At 35.4% G+C, this 20,315-nt stretch overlaps 1 protein-coding gene and 1 pseudogene across 1 annotated transcript in view; one reads left to right on the top strand and one right to left on the bottom strand.

Annotated features, from left to right (window-relative positions):
* Window positions 1–20,315, top strand: part of DACH2 (dachshund family transcription factor 2) — an 835,748-nt gene that overhangs the window by 476,685 nt on the left and 338,748 nt on the right. The window lies entirely within an intron of this gene.
* LOC121102738 lies at window positions 7,200–8,003 on the bottom strand (annotated as a pseudogene).

Here is a 20,315-nt window from a genome sequence, read left to right as displayed (position 1 = left end):
ACTTGTTATATCTCCTGGTTGGATTGTTCCCTTTATTATGATATAGTGCTTCTTTCTCTCTTGTTCCACAGTCTTTTAAAAAAATCTAGTTTGTCTGATATAAGTATCGCTATTCCAGATACCTTTTGGTGTCCATTTTCATGAAAAAATTTTCACCATCCCCTCACTTCCAATGTGCAGATGCCTTTATGTCTGAAATTTGTTTCTCGTAGGTAGCAGATAGCTGAGTCTTGTTTTTTTTATCCATTCTGTCACCCTAGGTCTTTTGTTGGGGGTGCTTAGTCCATTTACATTCTAAGTAATTATTGATAGATATGTATTTAGTGCAGTTTTATTACTTGTTTTGTCATTGTTTCTGGGAGATTTTCTCTGATCCTTTCTTGTCTTTGTCACTATTAGTTTCTCCTTTCCACTCGAAGAGTCTCCTTGAATATTTCTAGCAGGGCTGGTTTAGTGTTCATGAACTCCTTTAGTTTTGTTCTTCTGGGAAATTCTTTATCTCTCCTTCTATTCTGAGTCATAGCCTTGTTGCATAGAGTATTCTTTTTTTTTAAAGATTTTATTTATTTATTTGACAGAGATAGAGACAGCCAGCGAGAGAGGGAACACAAGCAGGGGGAGTGGGAGAGGAAGAAGCAGGCTCATAGCAGAGGAGCCTGATGTGGGGCTCGATCCCATAACGCTGGGGTCATGCCCTGAGCTGAAGGCAGATGCTTAACCACTGTGCCACCCAGGTGCCCCTGCATAGAGTATTCTTGGCTGAAGTTTTTCCCATTCAGCACTTTGGATAATATATCATGCCACTCCTCGCTGGTTTGCCATGATTCTGTTGAGAAGTATCTGGCTAGCCTTGTGGGTCTTCCCTTGTATGTTAAAACCTTTTTTGTTTTGCTGGTTTTAAGATTCTTTGCTTATTACTATATTTTGCTAATTTAATTACGATATGTCCTGGTGTTGGCCTGCTTTTGTTGATTTTGATGGGAGTTCTCTGTGCCTCCTGGATCTGGATGTCTGTTTCCTTCCTCAGATTAGGGAAGTTTTCAGCTATTATTTCTTCAAATAAATTGTCTCTTTCTTCTTCTTATGAGACTCCTATAATATGAATTTCAGTACTTTTGATGGAGTCCCTGAGTTCCCTAAGTCTATTCTTATGTTGCATATTTCTTCTTTCTTTTGTTCAGCTTCATTGCTTTCTACTACTTTGTCTTCTAGGACATTAATTCTTTCCTCTGATTCTTCCTGTTTGCTGTTCCTTCCATCAAATGTGTTTTTCATTTTTTTTTTATTGAGCCTTTTAACAATGGTATGTTATTCCTTATCTCTCTGTTAAAAGTCTCACCAATATCTTATCCTCTTCTCAAGTACAGTGAGTATACTTATGATTGTTGCTCATGTTGCTAATATCTGCTTCATTTATATCTCTGGCCATAGACATCTTGTTCTATCATTTGGGATATATTCATCACATTTTGTCTAAGTCTCTGTCTTCTTCTCTGTGTTAGAAAAGCCAATTATGTCTCCTGTTCCTGAGTGTAATGGCCTTATGTAGAAGAGGTCATGTGTTGCCCCAAGCCTGGTGCTTCAGGGAGTGTCTCCATTGTATGCTACATGTGCATTGCTGTTGAGTTTTGCCTGCTCTATCCTTCATTCTTGTCATCTGTAGAGGTTCTCCTTGCCTTCTCTGGTAGTGCCTAATCTGAATGTGGTGAGTTTTAACTAAGTGTGCTCTGGTTTGCTTGTGAAAGGAGACCTGATACCACTTCCACCAGCACTGACACCCTGCAGAACTCTCTCATTGGGAGATGCACTGTGGGCAAATGTTTGTGCTGATCTTCTGGGGGAGATGCCCACCTCCATGGGACTGAGGCAAGCTTCACTGAGAATATCAGTCCTGCTAGATCTCAAGGAGGTGGGCCTTGGTGTAAGGAAGTTAGGCAGCCAGTGTCCACCCTGTGCTACTTCCTGCAGGTAGCTCTGTGTTTATGCTGATGGCTGGGGAGGGAAATGGTGCCAGCCATTCCTTTGTTCCCAGCGAAGCAGAATGCTGCCCTTCAGGGACAAGTCCAAGAAAAGTGAATAATCTCCCCACTTTGTGCCACAGGCATTCTTCAGAGGACTGTTTCCATGCTGTCTGCACCTGGATTGTTTGCCTGCCTTCTTTTCAAAAGCAGGGCAGTGCCCTTTAGCTCTATCCCACTCTAACCCACTTACCTTTAGGGCACCTGGGCTTTGGGACACGTGGGAGCCTTTGGGGCTCCTGGGTAGCTCAGTTGGTTAAGCGTCTGCCTTCAGCTCAGGTCATGATCTCAGAGTCCTGGGATAGAGATCGACATGGGGCTTCCTCCTCAGCGGGGAGTCTGCTTCTCCCTCTCCCTCTCCCTCTGCCCCTCCCCTGGCTGCTTCTCTCTCTCTCACAATCTTTAAAAAAAAAACACCTCTAAGCTTTAAGCCCCACTGGTTGCTAGAATGCATGAAATTCAGTCACACTCATTTTCCAACCCAATGGCTTTGGGGAAAGTTTCTCCTTGTGTGTTCTCCTCTGTGCTTCTATCTCTCATGCCCTTCTCTGTCCCCTTGGCTCCCACCCCTCTGCAGCACCCGTGATTCATTTCTCTCCAAAACCATATGTCATCACTTCCTACCTTCTATGATTGGGGCCTCTTCTCTTCCTTTAGTTGTGGAGTTTGTTCTGTCAGCTTTCAGGTCTATTTCTGGGGTATCTAAGATGATTTTGCAGCTATCTAGTTGTGTTCATGGGAGGACAGGATCCTAGGGTCCTCCTACTCCACCACCATCTTCCCTCTCCTTATGTGCAATTTTAAAAAATTCTATAGATCTCCTACAGAGCTTGGTCAATAAAGTGCTTTGCTTATTGTGGGTGCTGGAAAAATATTAACTCATCAGCCTTATGAAATGTTCATGGTGTTTAAAATAGATGAGGTCCAATGACATTTGTTCGTATAACTTTAGGTTTGGACTTTGTTGTTGAGTGTTTTAAAATTTCGTTTATTATTGAAAGTTTCAGTGGTTAGTTTTAGTTAACATATGAATTAAGGGACAGGAAAGTTTTAACATATGAATCAAGAGACAGGAAAGTGAGAGTGGAATGTTACACTGAGTGTGTAGTTTGTTTCTAGAAAAGTAATAGTCAACCTTTCTAGTTTTTTCATAGTTCACATGGATAAATATGTGATGTATGAAATGTCACATTTTGCATGGGGCTCATGCTTCATATGTATTTGATGCCTTTATGCTAGATTCCCGATGACTGAATGCTACTGTGTATATCTACACTCTAGATACTGTTTGATTACTACTTAACAAATATAATAATTTTGTCTTTAACAAAGGTTGATATGTGGGCAGGAAAACAACTAGATAAAGGAAATATAAAAAATCCAAAAGTATTGGGACATGGATATGGGAAGAATTTGATTATTCAGTCATCACTCCCAATTGCACCTTGTGGATCTTTTCATCCAATGAGTTACTACCTTTTTTCTATCTTCAGTAAAGAAACTCTCATATACATGAACAGATTTAAAGCTCATAAGGCTTTAAATAGATGCATATGTTTTTAAGTCCAATGTGACAGAGAGGATTTAGCTCAGACTTTGGGTGCATTACTACCAAATGGTACTATGAGTTGGTTCTTCAGAGCTTTGATGAGGCAAACTTTTCTTTTGTTGATATTCATTCCACCAGACACATTTTTTGACAGTAGATTAGTTTTGGTTTATGATGATGGCTTGCTAAGGCAGGTAGCCCTCATCCTTGATGAGCTCCACAATTGTTCTAAGGAACTTCTTAGAAGCTCACTTTTATGTTGCACAGATCTAATAGGATTTGAAATTACGGAATCACCCATGGTTTGTGACAAAAGTGTAATAGGAGGACTTTTACCATGCTTACCATTTAAGTTCTCAATCAATTGTACTACCCAAAACAAACTAATGAAACCAAAATAAGTAAAAATTCATCATCCCTAAATAAGTAGGAGGAAGTGACTGAATACCAACCCAAGTCTCTCACCTGAGCTTCAGACTATATGTTCACACCCTTACTGGGTACCTAGATGTCCAAAGAGTAACTTAAACTCAACACATATAAAATCAAGTCCATTGTTTTCATCCTCAATATTTTATCCTCTTCCCTGTGTTCTCTTTCTCAGAGAAAATGGTACAACCCTGACCAAACTAGAAATCTGGAAGTCATCATTAACGTGTCACTCATGTAAACAATCAACTTATCCTTACAGATTTTATCTTCTAACCCTGTCATATCTGTTTCCTCCCCTGTTTTCTCACTGCCAATACCCTAAAAACACTCTTCCTTATTTTCATAGTCAACAACTGAAGCCTCTTTAGTGCATTTTCATTGCCCTTTGTATAAGATCCATCTATCTCTATTGGGTTATAATTTACAAACAATAAATCTTGCCAATTTTTTATGTACCATGTGATGAGTTTTGGCAATTGTATGCAACACTAAAAACCACAATCAAGATCTAGAAGATTTCCTACCCTTGTACGTAGTCCCTTCCCCAATCTCAGCCCTGGTCATCCACTGATTTGCTTTTACTAAAGTTTTATCTTGAAATTGTACATTATGTAGTCTTTTGCTTATGGCTTCTTTCACTCAGCATAGTCTTTTTGAGATTTATCCATGACATTGCCTGCATCAATAATTCATTAAAGTTTGTTGTATGGGTATGCCAAAATCTGATTATACATTCACTAGTTGATGATGATCGCCTTGTTTGCTAATATGAAGAATAGTGCTATGAGTTTATGGTGTTATACTTACAAGCCTTTGCACATATATCTTAATTTCTCTTGAGCGAAAACTAAGAATAGGATTGCTGGGTCATATGGTAAGCATATGTAACTTCAGAAGAAAACTGCCAAATTGATTAAGTGGTTCAACTAATTTGCATTTCCACCAACAACATAGGAGTTCCATTTGCTCTACTGGATTGCTGTTTCTTTTTAAATGTTTCATTAAATTCACCAGTGAAGCTATTTGTGCTTGGCATTATGATGTTGGTACGGTTTTAAATTAAGATTTAATTTATTTCCTATAGAGATATTTATGTTTTCTCCTTCTTCTTAGATTAGTTTTGGTAATTATAAAATGCTTCTTCATCTGACTTCTGTATGACTCTTCATCTCATTCATCACACCATTTCTTCTTCACAGTTCTATGCTTTAGTTGTTATATATATCAGATTGTAGTTCTCCTGAACATGCCATACTGCTTTAAACCACCTTTACACAAATTCATTGATCTGTTTGTTTGGAATGTTATGCCCTGAGCTTCACACAAATTTATAAAAAATATGTATAATTTTTTTAGTGCTCATCTCAGGAAGCTCCCTTTTCCAGGGGAAGCTTTAGTGATTTCACCTGGTGTTTTCTTTTCCCACATACCTCTTGATTCCCACTGTGAGATGTCTTAATTATTCTTTCTTTGAACTTCCTGATTACCATGTGTATACCACAAGTGTAGCCTTTCTTATGTATGGTAACTGTCTTTTCTTCTTCTCTTATTATAGTTAGGTTACTGAGGTCAGGGACCTTGAGTTTAATCTCTGTATTTTTTGTGTTAAGCACAAAGAAAATGTTCAACAATCGTTAGAAGGAAAGGAGGGAGGAAGGAAGGAAGGAAGGAAGGAAGGAAGGAAGGAAGGAAGGGAGGAAGGAAAGAAGGAAGGAAGGGAGGAAGAAAGGAAGGAAACAAGGGAGGCGGAGAAAAAGAAAAGAAGGGAGGGAGAGAGATAAAGATATTCTCAGTAGAGATCACCATTGTTAATTTTAACTGGAGACAAGAGAGCAGGAAAGTGTGTGCTCCTAAAAGTGGCCTGGATCTGATTCACTTCCACCACTCATACCGGAAATTGGAAAACTAAGTCTTTGAAAACATCTGCCATCATCATTAATCCTCCAGGGCACTCTTATGCATTATGAATATTTAGAAATAGAATCCATGTGAAGGAATTCAGGAACACAGCTTATTGGATAGGAGTGTCACAACCTCTAGAAACTATAAAGTTAATTGCTTGGCCTAGAACCAGGTTATGACATTCAGTCTAAGTGTGTATTGCCAACTCCTATAATGATAGAATCTATAAGTGACCAGTATCTACCTGTGTGGTTATAGTAAGAGCCCCAAAGGTCTTTCCCTGACATGTTTCATTGTTCTCAAGAATAATGATGCTGTCAGAAGAAAAATATAAACATTATCTGTAGATATACAGGAAATATATGCCTACTATGTGCCAAACGCCATGCCACTATTTGGTGTGCTCCTGTTCAGCTTTATTTTATGCCATCACTCTATTCTTTTTTTTACTGTATTACTACTACTACTCAGATTGCAAATACTTTTATCACCTCTCAGTACACTAATGCAATAGTTACATGCTCTAAATACCAGCTCTCCTTAAAGGATTTTTAGTAATTTCTCTCATTCTACTCTACTTTATACCATATTATCCCTAGTCAGGTTGCAAAAAGTTTTATCACTTCTCAGTACAGTTATACAATTGGTACATGCTTTAAACATCATGTTATCCTTAAAGGAGATTTGATTTGATTTGATTTGATTTAGTTTAGTTTAGTTTTTATTTTAATTCCAGTTAGTTAGCATACAGTGTAATACTAGTTTCAGGTGTACAATATAGTAATTCAACACTTCTGTACATCACTCTGTACTCATCATGACAAGTGCACTCCTTAATCCCCACCATCTATTTAAACCATCCTCCCACCCTCTTCCCTCTGGTAACTATCAGTTTATTCTCTAGTTAAGAGTCTGTTTCTTGGTTCACCTCCTTCTCTCTCATTTTTCCCTCTCGGCTCATTTGCTTTATTTCTTAAATTCCACGTATGAGTGGAAACATATGGCATTTGTCCTTCTGTGACTGACTTATTTTGCTTAGCCTTATACTGTCTAGCTCTATCCATGTTGTTGCAAATGGCAAGATTTCATGCTTTTTTATGGCTGAATAATATTCCATTGTACGTATATACTACATCTTCTTTATCCATTCATCAATAGTTGGACACTTGAGCTGCTCCCATATCTTGGCTACTGTAAATAATGCTGCTATAAACATTGGGCTGCATGTATCCCTCTGAATTAGTGATTTTGTATTCTTTGGGTAAGCACCCAGTAGTGCAATTGCTGGATCATAGGGTAGTTCTATTTTTCATTTTTTTCTCCCATTAAGGCATTTTATTTGCATGTATATATTACATTGCTAGAAAAAGAATACCAGGATTTTCCCTCCTGTTTGTTTTCGTCTTGCTTCTTCATGGTCCATGATGCCAGCTGAGGTTGTCACTACAATGAATCCAAACTACTGGAACAGGGACAAATCATTCTGCCATCTCTCTACATCTTTGAGTTGTACATCAGATCAGATGTTGATCATTACACCTTTGTTTAACCAGTCCGTGAGGTTCACAACAATTTTCCCAGCTTAGTGATCATCAATGATTTCAAATTCACCAATGTAACCATGTTTCATCATCACATTTAGAAACCAGATGATGGGGCGCCTGGGTGGCTCAGTCATTAAGCATCTGCCTTCAGCTCAGGGCGTGATCCTGGAGTCCTGGGATGGAGCCCCACGTCAGGCTCCTCCGCTGGGAGCCTGCTTCTTCCTCTTCCACTCCCCCTGCCTGTGTTCCCTCTCTTGCTGGCTGTCTCTCTCTCTCTGTCAAATGAGTAAATAAAATCTTTAAAAAAGAAAAAAGAAACCAGATGATGACTTTTTAGCATGGCCTAATAAGAACTTTGTATTTTCCTCTTTTCAGTGTTGTTAATGATCTTGAGAACATTTAACAGGACATTCATACACACCATCATGGCAGCATGAAAAAATGGTGGCAAGAGTATTTTTAACTTTTTGAGGAACTTCCATACTGTTTTCCAAAGTGGCTGTACCTGTTTGCATTCTGATCACTAGTGCACAAGTGTTTCTTTTTTTCCACATCCTTACCAACACCTGTTGTTTCTTGTGCTGTTGATTTTAGCCATTCTGATAGGTGTGAGGGGATATTTCATTGTAGTTTTGATTTGTATTTTCCTGATAGTAATTGATGATGACCAACTTTTCATTTGTCTGTTGGTCATCTGTATGTCTTCTTTGGAGAAAGGTATGTTCATGTCTTCTGCCCATTTTTTAATTGGATAATTTGTTTTGGGATGTTGAGTTTGAGAAGTTCTTCGTATATTTTGAATACTAACCTTTTATCAGATATGTCATTTGCAAATATCTTCTCCCATTCCATAGATTACCTTTTAGTTTTGTGTGTGGTATAAAAATGTGGTCCAGTTTCATTCTTATGCATGTAGCTGTCCAGTTTTCCCAACACAATTTGTTGAAGAGACTGTTTTTTTCCCTTGGATATTATTTTCTGTTTTGTCAAACATTAATTGTCCATATAATTTATGCTTGTGTTTTCTATTGATTTATGTGTCTGTTTTTGTTCCAGTACCATACCGTTTTTATTGCTACAGTTTGTAATATAACTTAAAGTCTGGAATTGTGATGTCTCTAGCTTTGCTTTTCTTTTTCATGAATGTTTGGCTACTAAGGATCTTTTGTGGTTATGTACAAATTTTAGGATTGTTTGTTATAGTTCTGTGAAAAATGGTGGTGATATTTAGATAGGGATTGCATTAACCGTGTAGATTGCATTGGATAATATAGACATTTTAACAATAATTGTTTTTCCTATCCATAAGCATGGAATGTCTTTCCATTTCTTTGTGTCATCTTCAATTTCTTTCATCAGCGTTTTATACTTTTAAGAGTACAGATCTTTTACTTCTTTGGTTAGGCTTATTCCTAGGTATTTTATTGGTTTTGGTGCAATTGTAAATGACACTGATTCCTTAATTGCTCTTTCTGCTGCTTCATTATTGGTGTAGAGAAATGCAACAGAATTCTGTACATTGATTTTGTATCTTGCAACTTTAGTGGATTTATTTATCAGTTCTAGCTATTTTTTGGTGATGTCTTTTGGATATTCTATATATAATATGTTGCCTGCAAATAGTGAAAGTTTTACTTCTTCCTTGTTGATTTAGATGTTCTTTCTTTCTTTTTTCTTTTTCTTTTCTTTTCTTTCTTTCTTTTTTTTTTTTTTTTGTCTGATTGCTGTAGCTAGGACTTCCAGTACTATGTTAAATAGCAATGGTGGGAGTGGATATCCCTGTCTTGTTCCTGATTGTAGAGCAAGTGCTTTCAGTTTTTCTCCATTGAGGATGATATTATCTGTGGGCTTTTCATATATGGCCTTTATTATGCTGAGGTTTGTTCCCTCTAAACCTACTTTGTTAAGGGTTTTTATCATGAATGAATATTGTACATTGTCAAATGCTTTTTCTCTTCCTTTTTAAAAATATTTTATTTATTTATTTGAGAGAGAGAGAGCACACATGAAGAGAGGGGTAGAGAGAGAGGGAGAGAAGGGGAAAGAATCCCAAGCCGACTCCATGCTGAGCATGGAGCCCAACCCAGGGTTCAATTTGACAACCCTGAGATCATGACCTGGGTCAAAACCAGGAGTAAGACGCTTAACCAACTGAGCCACCCTGGTACCCTGTAAAATGCTTTTTTTGCATCCATTGAAATGATCATTTGGTTTTTATCCTTTCTCTTATTACTGTCATGTAACATGTTGACTGATTTGCAAATAGTAAACCACTCTTGTAACACAGGAATAAATCTCACTTGATCATGGTCAATAATTTTTGTTCAATGTATTACTGGATTCAGTTTGCTAATATTTTTTTTGAAATTTTTTTCATATTCATCAGGGATGTTGGCCATCAGGGATTTTTCATAATGTCTTCATCTGGTTTTGGTATCAGGGTAATGCCAGCCTCATAGAATGAATTTGAAAACTTACTTTCCTTTTCAATTTTTTTTTGGAATAGTTTGAGAATAGATATTGGCTTTTCTTTAAATATTTTATAGAATTTGTCTGTGAAGGCATCTTGTCCTAGACTTTTGATATTTGGAAGTTTTTAATTACTGATTCAATTTCTTTACTGGTTATCAGTCTGTTGAAGTTCTATTTCTTCCTGTTTCAGTTTGGTAGCTTATGGTTTCCAGGTATTTATCCATTTCTTCCAGGTTGTCCAATTTGTTGGCATATAATTTTTCATAATATTCCCTTACATTTGTACTTCTGTGGTGTTGGTTGTGATTTCTCCTCTCCGATTTGTGATTTTATTTGGGTCCTTTCTCTTTTCTTTTTTATAAGTCTGGCTATGGATTTATCAATTTTATTAATTTTTTGGAAGAACAAGTTCCTCTTTTCATTGATCTGTTCTATTGCTTATTTTTGTATATTATTTATTTCTGCTCTAATCTATTATTTCCTTCCTACTACTGGCTTTAGACTTTCTAGTTCTTTTCCTAGCTCCTTTAGATATATGGTTAGTTTGCTTTGAGATTTTTCTTGTTTGTCTAGGTAGGCCTGTGTTGCTCTATATTTCTTTCTTAGGACCGTTTTTGCTGCATCCCAAAGGTTTTGGACAATTGCATTTTCATTTTCACTTGTTTCCTTGTATTTTTTAGTTTCTCCTTTGATTTCCTTGTTGATGCATTCATTGTTTAGTAGCATGTTTTTTAACCTCCATGTATTTGTGGTCTCTCCAGATTTTTTCTTTGGTTGACTTCTAGTTTCATAGAACTGTGGTCAGAAAATGTGGATGGAGTGACTTTAGTCTTTTTGTATTTGTTGAGGCTTGTTTTGTGATCTCATCTGTGATTTATTCTGGAAAATGTCCCATGTGCACTTGAAAAGAATGTATTTTGTGCTGTTTTAGGATGGAATATTTTGACTATATCAGTTAGGTCCATCTGGCCCAGTGTGTAATTCAAGGCCATTGTTTCCTTGTTGATTTTTCTCTTTAGATGATCTGTGCATTGGTGTATGTCAGTTGTTAAAGTCTCCTGCTATTGTTGTATTATTATCAATGAGTTCTTTTATGTTAGTTTTTGTTTGGGAAGCTCTTGATCTCTCCTTTTACTATTAATGATAGGTTTGCTGGGTAGAGTATTTTTGCTGAAGATTTTCCCATTCAGCACTTTGAATATATCATGCCACTCTTTTCTGGCTTACCAAGTTTCTGTTGAGAAGTCTCCAGCTAGCCTTAGGGGCATTCTCTTGTAATTTAGGGACTTCTTTTACTGATTTTAAGATTCTTTCTTTATCACTCTATTTGCAATTTTAATTACAATATGCCTTGGTGTGGGTCTGCTTTTGTTGATTTTGATGGGAGTTCTCTGTGCCTCCTGGATCTAGATGTCTGTTTCCTTCCCCAGATTAGGGAAGTTTTCAGCTATTATTTCTTCAAATAAATTGTCTGCCCCTATTCTCTCTCTTTTTCTGTGACTCCTATAATATGAGTGTTATTGTGTTTGATGGAGTCACTGAGTTCCCTGAGTCTCTTCTCGTGTTCCATAATTATTATTTCTCTCCTATGTTTGGCTTCATTGCTTTCAATTACTTTGTCTTCTAGATCCTTAATACATTCCTTTGCTTCTTCTAGCTTGCTGTTCATTCCATCAAGCATGTTTTTCATTTGTTTTTATTGAGTTTTTTAACTCTGGTATGTTATTACTTATATTGTGTTAAAGGTCTCATCAATGTCTTACACTATTTTCTCAAGTCCAATGAGTATCTTTATGATCATTACTTTAAATTCTCTATCAGGCATGTTACTTATATCTGCTTCACTTAGATCTGGCCGTGGACTTGTCCTGTTCTTTCTTTTGGGGCTAATTTCTCTGTCTTCTCATTTTGTCAAGTCTCTGTGCCTGCTTTTTTTGGAAAGTCAGCTACTTTCCTGTTCTTGGGCATGATAGCTTTTGAAGAAGTGGTCTTGTAGTGCCATACAGTGTAGTGTTCTCTGTTCCCCAGGGCCTGGTGCTTCAGGGAGCGTCTCCAATGTATCCTGTGTGAGCTCTGATGTGTCCTGGCCACTTTATCATTTGGGCCAGTCATCTTCAGAGTGGTCCAGTGCAAAACACTGCACAGTGTTTTGTCCTGGCCTGAATGTGGCAAATTTTTACTTGCTGTTTTCTGGTCTGTTCATGAAATGGGACCTGTCACCACTGCCCCCAGAACCATGGCCCTGTAGAACTCCTGGTTCAGGAGACACTGTGTGGGCAGGGTTTGGACTGGTTCTATAAGAAAGCACCACTGCACTGGGACTGAAGAAAACATGAGTGGGAAAGGTGGTTCCACCAGAGCACAAGGGTGCAGGACTTGTTGTGAACAAGTTAGGTAGCCAGTGTGGACAGTGTGCTGCTTCATGCAAGTGTCCCTATGCTTAAGCTAAGTGGTGGGGGAGGGAAGTGGTGCTTGCCAGTTCCTTTGTTCCTGGAGGGGTCTCTCTGTGAACTCCGCCTCCCTGGGACATCCTCCAAGATGAGCAAATAACATTGCCCAGGTGCACTTCAAATAGGTGCTTTCATGATGTATGTCTGTGGGCTATTTTCTCCGTTTTCTGTCCAAGAGCAGTCACAATGCCTCTGGGCTGTATCTGAGCCAAGACTGCTGACACTTAGAACTCTGGGCTTTAAGCCTCACTGTTTGCAGGAACCCACAAAATTCAGCCCCTCTCATTTTCCAAGCAAATTGTTGTGAGGAATCATCTTCCCTATGTGCTTTCCTGTGTGCTAGTCTATCTCTCACCCTTCTCCTTGATCACAGCTCCCTCCCTTCCACAGTGGCCAAGATCTGTTTCTTTCCCAAACTGTGTCTCCATACTTCCCTATCTTCTTCAATGTGGTCTCTTCTGTACCTTTAGTTGTGGAGTTTGTTCTGCCAATCTTCAGGTCAATTTCTGGGGCATTTAGGATGATTTGATAGTTATCTAGTTGTGTTCATGGGATGAGGTGAGGCTAGGGGCCTCCTACTCTGCCACCACCTTCCCCCACTCTCCTCCTTAAAGCAAATTTTAATACTATATCTTCTTCCCCTCCTCATCAAAGAACAAAATCCATTGTATTTTAAGCAAAGCAGAAAGAATATTATTAAAAAATCTTATTTGCTGTCTGCTTTTATGCTGTATATGTTCATATAGCCCACATGTCTAGGAAATGTGACCTGGTGCCTATTCTAATGCCACATCTTTAATTGGGACACAATCCTGTATTCTGCCATGATGTGATTGAGTTCATTCCAAAGATTACAGTAGAATGATCCAATAGTGATAAAGATAATGATCAAATTGAGATATACACAAAATTTACATTACCCCTTATAGCCTCTAGTAATCTAAACCTATAAAAGCAGCTTTCAGGCAGCTGTGTCCAAAGAAGATTTTTAGTAGCTACACAAACAAACTCTCCCAGTTACCCCAATTTTTACCAAGCAATTTAAGTATATGTGTTGCTATTGCTTAGTGTCATGACATTTAATTGGCGAGTCCTGTCTGTGCCATTACCATTATTACCCTGACCCATTAATCTTTATAGTTTCCAACTGAAGAGATACACCTAAAAATTTCCTTCATATTAGATGAATGGATAAAGAAGATATGTAATATATATACAATGAAATATTACACAGCCATAAAAAGAATGAAATCTTACCATTTGCAACAACATGGGTGGAGCTAAACTGTATAATGCTAAGCAAAAAAAGTGAGTCAGAGAAAGATGATACCATATGATTTCATTCATAAGTCAAATTCAAGAAATAAAACAAATGTACAAATGAAAGAAGAGAGAGAGACACATACACACAAACCGTAACAGACTCTTAACTATAGAGAACAAACTGATGGTTACCACGAAAGAGAGGGTGTTCGGATGGGTGAAAAAGGTGATGGGTTTTAAAGAATACCCTTATCCTAATGAGCACTGAGCAATGTATAGAATTGTTGAGTCACTATTTTGTACACCTGGCAATAATGTAACACTGTATGTTAACTATACTGCAATTAAAATAAACCTTAATAAAATAAGAAAAAAAATTATCCCTCATATTAATAATGGCATGTCCCCAAGTATCCAGATACACATATTGTTATTTTTGAGATTTTCTGTGTATGCCTTCTTTTTTCATGCTCCTCTATATATGCATGGGCAGGCATTGAGAGCTAAGCTATACACATACATTCTGTACATTTTAAACTTGAAATAGGTATTTAAATATTAAAATAAACAGAAGGGGGAATGAACCATGAGAGACTGTGGACTCTGGGAAGCAAACTGAGGGCTTCAGAGGGGAAGGGGTGGGGGATTGGGGTAGGCCGGTGATGGGTATTAAGGAGGGCACATATTGCATGGTGCACTGGGTGTTATATACAAGTAATGAATCGTGGAACATTGCATCAAGAACTGGGGATGTACTGTATGGTGACTAATATAACAAAATACATATTATTTAAAAAATAAATTTATGATTTCCTTAAAAAAAGAATGTGATATTACATATGGAAGTTACAAAGGCATTATTTATTAAATATGTATATCCAATAATGTTAGGAAATCTATTTTACCATGCTCTTATGCCACAACAATGTTCCAATACAGAATGTCAGAAGATTTTAGGTTTAATCCCTGAAACCTAAACTTTTTCTTATCAGGAATACATCAAATATTGATGAGAAAATGTGCACAATGAAACCTCACAGGACAGAGCACACAGTAAAGATCTATTTTACAATGATCTAGTGCAAACTGTTGGTCATCTGCAAAAGTGAATGAAAATCATGACTTAGTTTCTTATGCCACAGCTACCTTATACAAGTAAATGATTTGTGGGTGATACAGGCAGGGAAGATGTTATGTAATTTTAAAAATTTGCTCACTTAATTGTGGAAGACCCTGAAGGTATAAAAGTTTGAAGGGTAAAATTATGATCAGATATTTGAACATTTTGCTTTTCCTCTGTCATTTTTACATACAGTTTCTCAGGACCTAATAAATATTTCCTCTTTTCTTAATGAAACTATCAAACAAGGGTTTGCTGACCTAAATTAAATGTCACAATTTCCAAAAAGGTCCTGTACTTCAAAATATTAAGGAATGGAAGGTGACAATTAAAAGAGATAATCAAGGAGGCAGAAGAGGCTGACCAAAAGCCTTCTAATATACTCAGTTAATTATTCTTTCTTTTTAAAAATATCTTTTTTAGTAGCTGATGGAAAAACAAATCTCAAGTTAAACTCTCATGGTTTTTAACAAAAACAGCATAAATATTTGTTACCTAATAATTACTTTGTGATTGTTTTATAGTTATTCTTGTGTCAACATGAGAAATAGGTGAGAAATATATTTGTTTAATAAGGGAAATAATTGTCTTTATTTGAATATGTATCATTGTGTTTACTGATGTGCCATGTTGGCTACTTGCTAGTAAGGAATGGTGTTTCCATTATAAACATACTTTTAGTGAGTTTAAAAAATACTGTGAAGAGTGATGCCAACTTCAAACTCTTTCTATAATGGATTTAGCACTTGAGAATAATTTTTTCTTCACAAATTTTAATGACCAAAAAAATTATCTGGCTTGCTCTTGTGTTACAGTGAATTAGAACAAATTGTGAATTATGTTCAGCTGCAATTCAGAGGGTGTTTAAAAAAAAAGCACAAACAGTGACTATGATTTCCATAAAAGTTGGAAGTGAATAGTCCAGAGTTTTAGTTGAATTGTATTTGTCATTTAACAGAAGGGGCCTAAGAAGGAGATCTAACCTTAAAGAATACTCTACCTAATTTGCAAGTGAATTTTATGTGGTGCTCTTAAGCCTTTTCTTAAATTCCCTGGAACTCCACTATAACATAATTTCTCATCAGAGCAGAATTCACTAAATTGAGTTTCTCTTATACCTAGAAGGGGACAGGTAGTTATTGAAATAATAAAAGAAAATACATTAGAACATATTAGAAATACAAGGCTGCTCACATAAGCAATGGCACAATAAATACTTCTTGATTGAACTGAAATATTAAACAGAAGCTCCAGTGTACTTTCAACATTAGGGAATAGACTGTTCAATTCAGCTAGGTTTTATACATACAAATAAGGCACAGGTTGGACAACTTTTGTGGCAGTTAGTTCCACAGATTGCAGCTCCCCTCAACTAGCTATTATGTGGTACTGATCACAGAAAATGGACTATTTAAACTATAGATGAAATAATTAAAAATCTCTCTCCAGTAGTGTTGAAAATGACCTAGTTGCACAGAAGCCCTTATAGACACACAACCCCATGGTGTTATTTTTTGAAGTCTAATGCTCAAAAGAAACATGATAACATTAATGTGTAATTATTCATTTATTCATATATCCTTTTAGTTATTCAACAAATATTTCATTCCTTTTATGGACCAATCAATGTGTTAAACACAGAGCATTAAATGATAAAGAAGAGAGTGTTTGTCCTTAAAGAAGCTAAAATTTTTAGGGATCTAAGATCATTCACAAGTAATCAATATTGAATATTAATGTTATAAGAATGAAGCAAAGAAAAGAGTGATATATTTTTGTGAGACCAGGACATGCATTGTAAAGGAGATATGATAGCAGTAAATATAAGAAAATGGTATCTGATTTTGTTTAATATGCATTAAGATTTTACCCTAACTTTACAAAGGGATCTTTTTTTAAACATACATTGTTTAATGGCATTTGTTAAAATAAATAGTTTTTCCTTAAATTCATGTGTAATATAGAATAGAAAGTAAAATATGTAGAATGGTTTGGGTTAGGACATTTTTACAGCAATTGATTATTTCTAATCTAGATATTCTTTTCCCTTATCTGCATAATAAAAAGGTCTTGTTATCTCAAAACATTTTAAAATTATTTTTTCAAAAGTAAATTTGAAACTTCTGTCAAATGCTAGACATTTACTTTAGTCATTATTAGGATAGTTATATTCAAGAAATACTATATGCCATGTACTGTAATGTATACAACATCAAATTTAGGTGATATAATGCACCAAATGAGTGGCAGTTGTGACTATCTTTATTTTCTAAAGATTTTTGAGGTTTGCATGTGTTTGTTTCTGAGTATTTGTGTATATGATTTAGAGCAGGAAAATGGTTAGTCAAGGTGAAAGGAAGTAGGAATGGAATAGACGTCTGTCAGATTTTTTAATAGGATACTATTCTTAACAAAATTTTCTAGCCTTTTTATAACAAAATCTCTATTATTTGGAATCTCCATCAGCTGTGTTCCTTAATCATTTTTAATTAAAATCTTATTTATAACAATATGGTAAAATTAACTTCTTTGGTAAGTTTTTTTAGAGATATTTTAAAATGTAGGATTTAAAAAATATTTTTAGATTTACAGAAATGCTGCAAAGATGGTGAGCGTTCCTTTATACTCATACCCAGTTTTTCCTATTATTAAAATTTTGTATCACTATAGTATACTAATCAAAAAATTTTGAACTGATATTGATACATATTATAACAAAAATCCACCCTTTATTCATATTTCCTTAGTTTTTAATTCTGTTTTCAGATTTATTTTGTCTTACTATTTCAAGAATGTCATATAATTAGAATCATAGAGTGTCTAATCTTTTCAAACCAGCTTCTTTTAGTTAACAATATGCATTTAAGGTTTTTCCATATTGTTGTGTGGATTGGCAGCTTATTCCTTTTAATTTCCAAGTAATATTCCATTGTATGGATGTACCACAGTTTATATAGTCACCTCCTATTGAAGGACATCTTGGTTGCTTCCAATTTTTGGTAATTATGAATAAAGCTTCTATAAGCATTGATGTGCAGATTTTTTTTTTTTGGTAAATAAGTTTTCAGTTCACTTGGGTAAATACCAAGGAACATGATTACTAGGTTGTATGGTATGTTTAGCCTTATAAGAAATTGCCATACTGTCTTCAAAGTAGATGTACCATTTTTGCATTTGCACCAACAATGTTAGAGACTTCTAGCTGCTCTTCAGCTTTCCCAGCATTTGATATTGTCAAAAAATATATATATTTTTATTTTTTTCATTTTCCTTTACAAACTTTCATTTATTTATTTTTTGTTTTATTTGTTTATTTATTTTTATTATAATAATATTTTTTATTATATTATGTTAGTCACCATACAGTACATCCCTGGTTTTTGATGTAAAGTTCGATGATTCATTAGTTGCATATAACACCCAGTGCACCATGCAATACGTGCCCTCCTTACTACCCATCACCAGCCTATCCCATTCCCCACCCCCTCCGCTCTGAAGCCCTCAGTTTGATTTTTTAAAAATTTTAGTGTTTCAATAGGTATAGTGGAATCTCATAGATTTATTTTTCTCTAATTGCTAATGATGCTGATTATCTTTTCATGTGTTACTTGTTAAGAGTTTTTATCATGAACAGATGCTGAATTTTGTCAAATGCTTTTTCTGTGTCTGAGATGACCATATGATTTTTTTTATTATATTAATATGATATATCTTATTTATTGAACTATCCTTGCATCCCAGGGATAAATCCCACTTGATCATCATGAATGACCTTTTTAATGTGCTGCTGAATTTGGTTTGCTAGTGTTTTCTTGAGAATTTTTGCATCTATAGTCATCAATATTATTGGCTTGTAGTTTTGTGGTTTTTTGCTGTTTGTTTTTTCTTTTTTCTTGTAGTGTCCTTTCCTGGTTTTGGTATCAGGGTATTGATGGTCTTTTTTAAAAATCTTTCTTGACTTATTTAACTGGCTAACATCTCCAATACTCTGTTGAATAGGAGTGTTGAGAGTGGGCCTCTTTACATTGTCCTTGTTAGGGGAAGTAATCATTCTTTTGCTGTCAGGTGTGATGTTAATTGTAAGATTTTTGTAGTGCCCCTTCTTATACAGAAGAAATTACTTTCTATTTCTATTTTGCTGAGAATTTTTACCATGTTTGAATATTGGTTTTGTCAATTTTTTGCAGCAATTAGTAAGATCATGTGGTTTTTCTTCTTTACACTGCTGATATACTGGAGTACATTGATCAGTTTTCAAATTTTGGATGAACCTTGTATCCCTGGGTGTATAATTTTTTTTTATATAGCTGAACTCTATTTGCCAATTTTTTTATTTGCCAATATTTTATCAAGGATTTATGTGTCTCTATTGATGAGGGATATTCATCAGGGATTTATTTTGTGTGTGTAAAATCTTTGTTTTGGTAGTAGGTTAATGTTTGCCTTTCAGAATGAAACCAGAAATGTTCCCTTTTCTTTTATAATAAATATGTAAAATTACTGCTGTTTCTTCTATAAATGTTTGATAAAATTCTCCATTGAAATTATATGGACCTGAAAATTTCTTTTTGGGAAAATTATCTTCAATGTTTAGAGGAGTATACTATATACAAGCTATCTGTACCAATTTGGGTGAATTTTGGAGGTTTGTGGTTTTCAAAATATTGGTCAATTTAATATGAATTGTTGAATTTATGTGCATAGAGTTATTCATATTATTCCATCATTATTTTTTGAAGTCTTCAGGTGTGTAAGAGATTCTATTTTTATTCCCAATATTTGTGTGTGTCTTCTCTCAGTTCTTTTCATTGTTTGATGTTTTTCCATTTTATTTATCCTTTAAAAAACAGCTTTTTTTTCATTGATTTTATTGATTTTTTTTTCTAGTTTTCTGTTTCTACTTCTATTTTTATTTGACCCGTCCTTCTGCTTTCTTTTTCTCTTCTTTTCCTAGATTCTTAAGGTGAAAACTTAAATTATTATTTTCAAAACATTTTTTTCTTTTGTAATATAAGCATTTAATGCAATAATTTCCCTCTCAGCATTGTTTTAACAGAGTCCCATTCATTTTGGTGTGTTGTATTTGCATTTTTGTTTAGTTCAAAATATTTTAAATTTTTTCTTGATATTTCGTCTTTGATCCATTGATTATTTAAAATGTGCTGTTTAGTTTACAAGTGGTTGGAGATTTTCCTATGAATTTTCTCTTATTTATTCCTAGTTTGATTCCATAATGGTGGCCCATACTTGTATGATTTAATCATTTCAAATTTGTTGTTTGTTTTATGACACAGAATTTGTTCTATAATGGCAAACACTCTTTTGCACCTTAATAGTTTGTATTTTCTGCTATTGCAGAGTGGGAGTTCTATGAATATCAATCAGATCCAGTAGGTTGATGGCATTGTTTAGTTTTTCTATATCTTTGCCAATTTCTTTCTTCTTCTATTAATTATTGAGAGAGGATTATTGAAGTCTTGAAATGGAGAAACTTTTCCACCATATAGTTTCCTTTATCCTTCTTTACACACACACACACACACACACACACACACACACACACAC

Source organism: Ursus maritimus, assembly GCF_017311325.1.
Source record: "Ursus maritimus isolate PB19 chromosome X unlocalized genomic scaffold, ASM1731132v1 scaffold_X1, whole genome shotgun sequence".
NCBI classification, from domain to species: Eukaryota; Metazoa; Chordata; class Mammalia; order Carnivora; family Ursidae; genus Ursus; species Ursus maritimus.
This window is presented reverse-complemented; position numbering and strand designations above follow the sequence as displayed.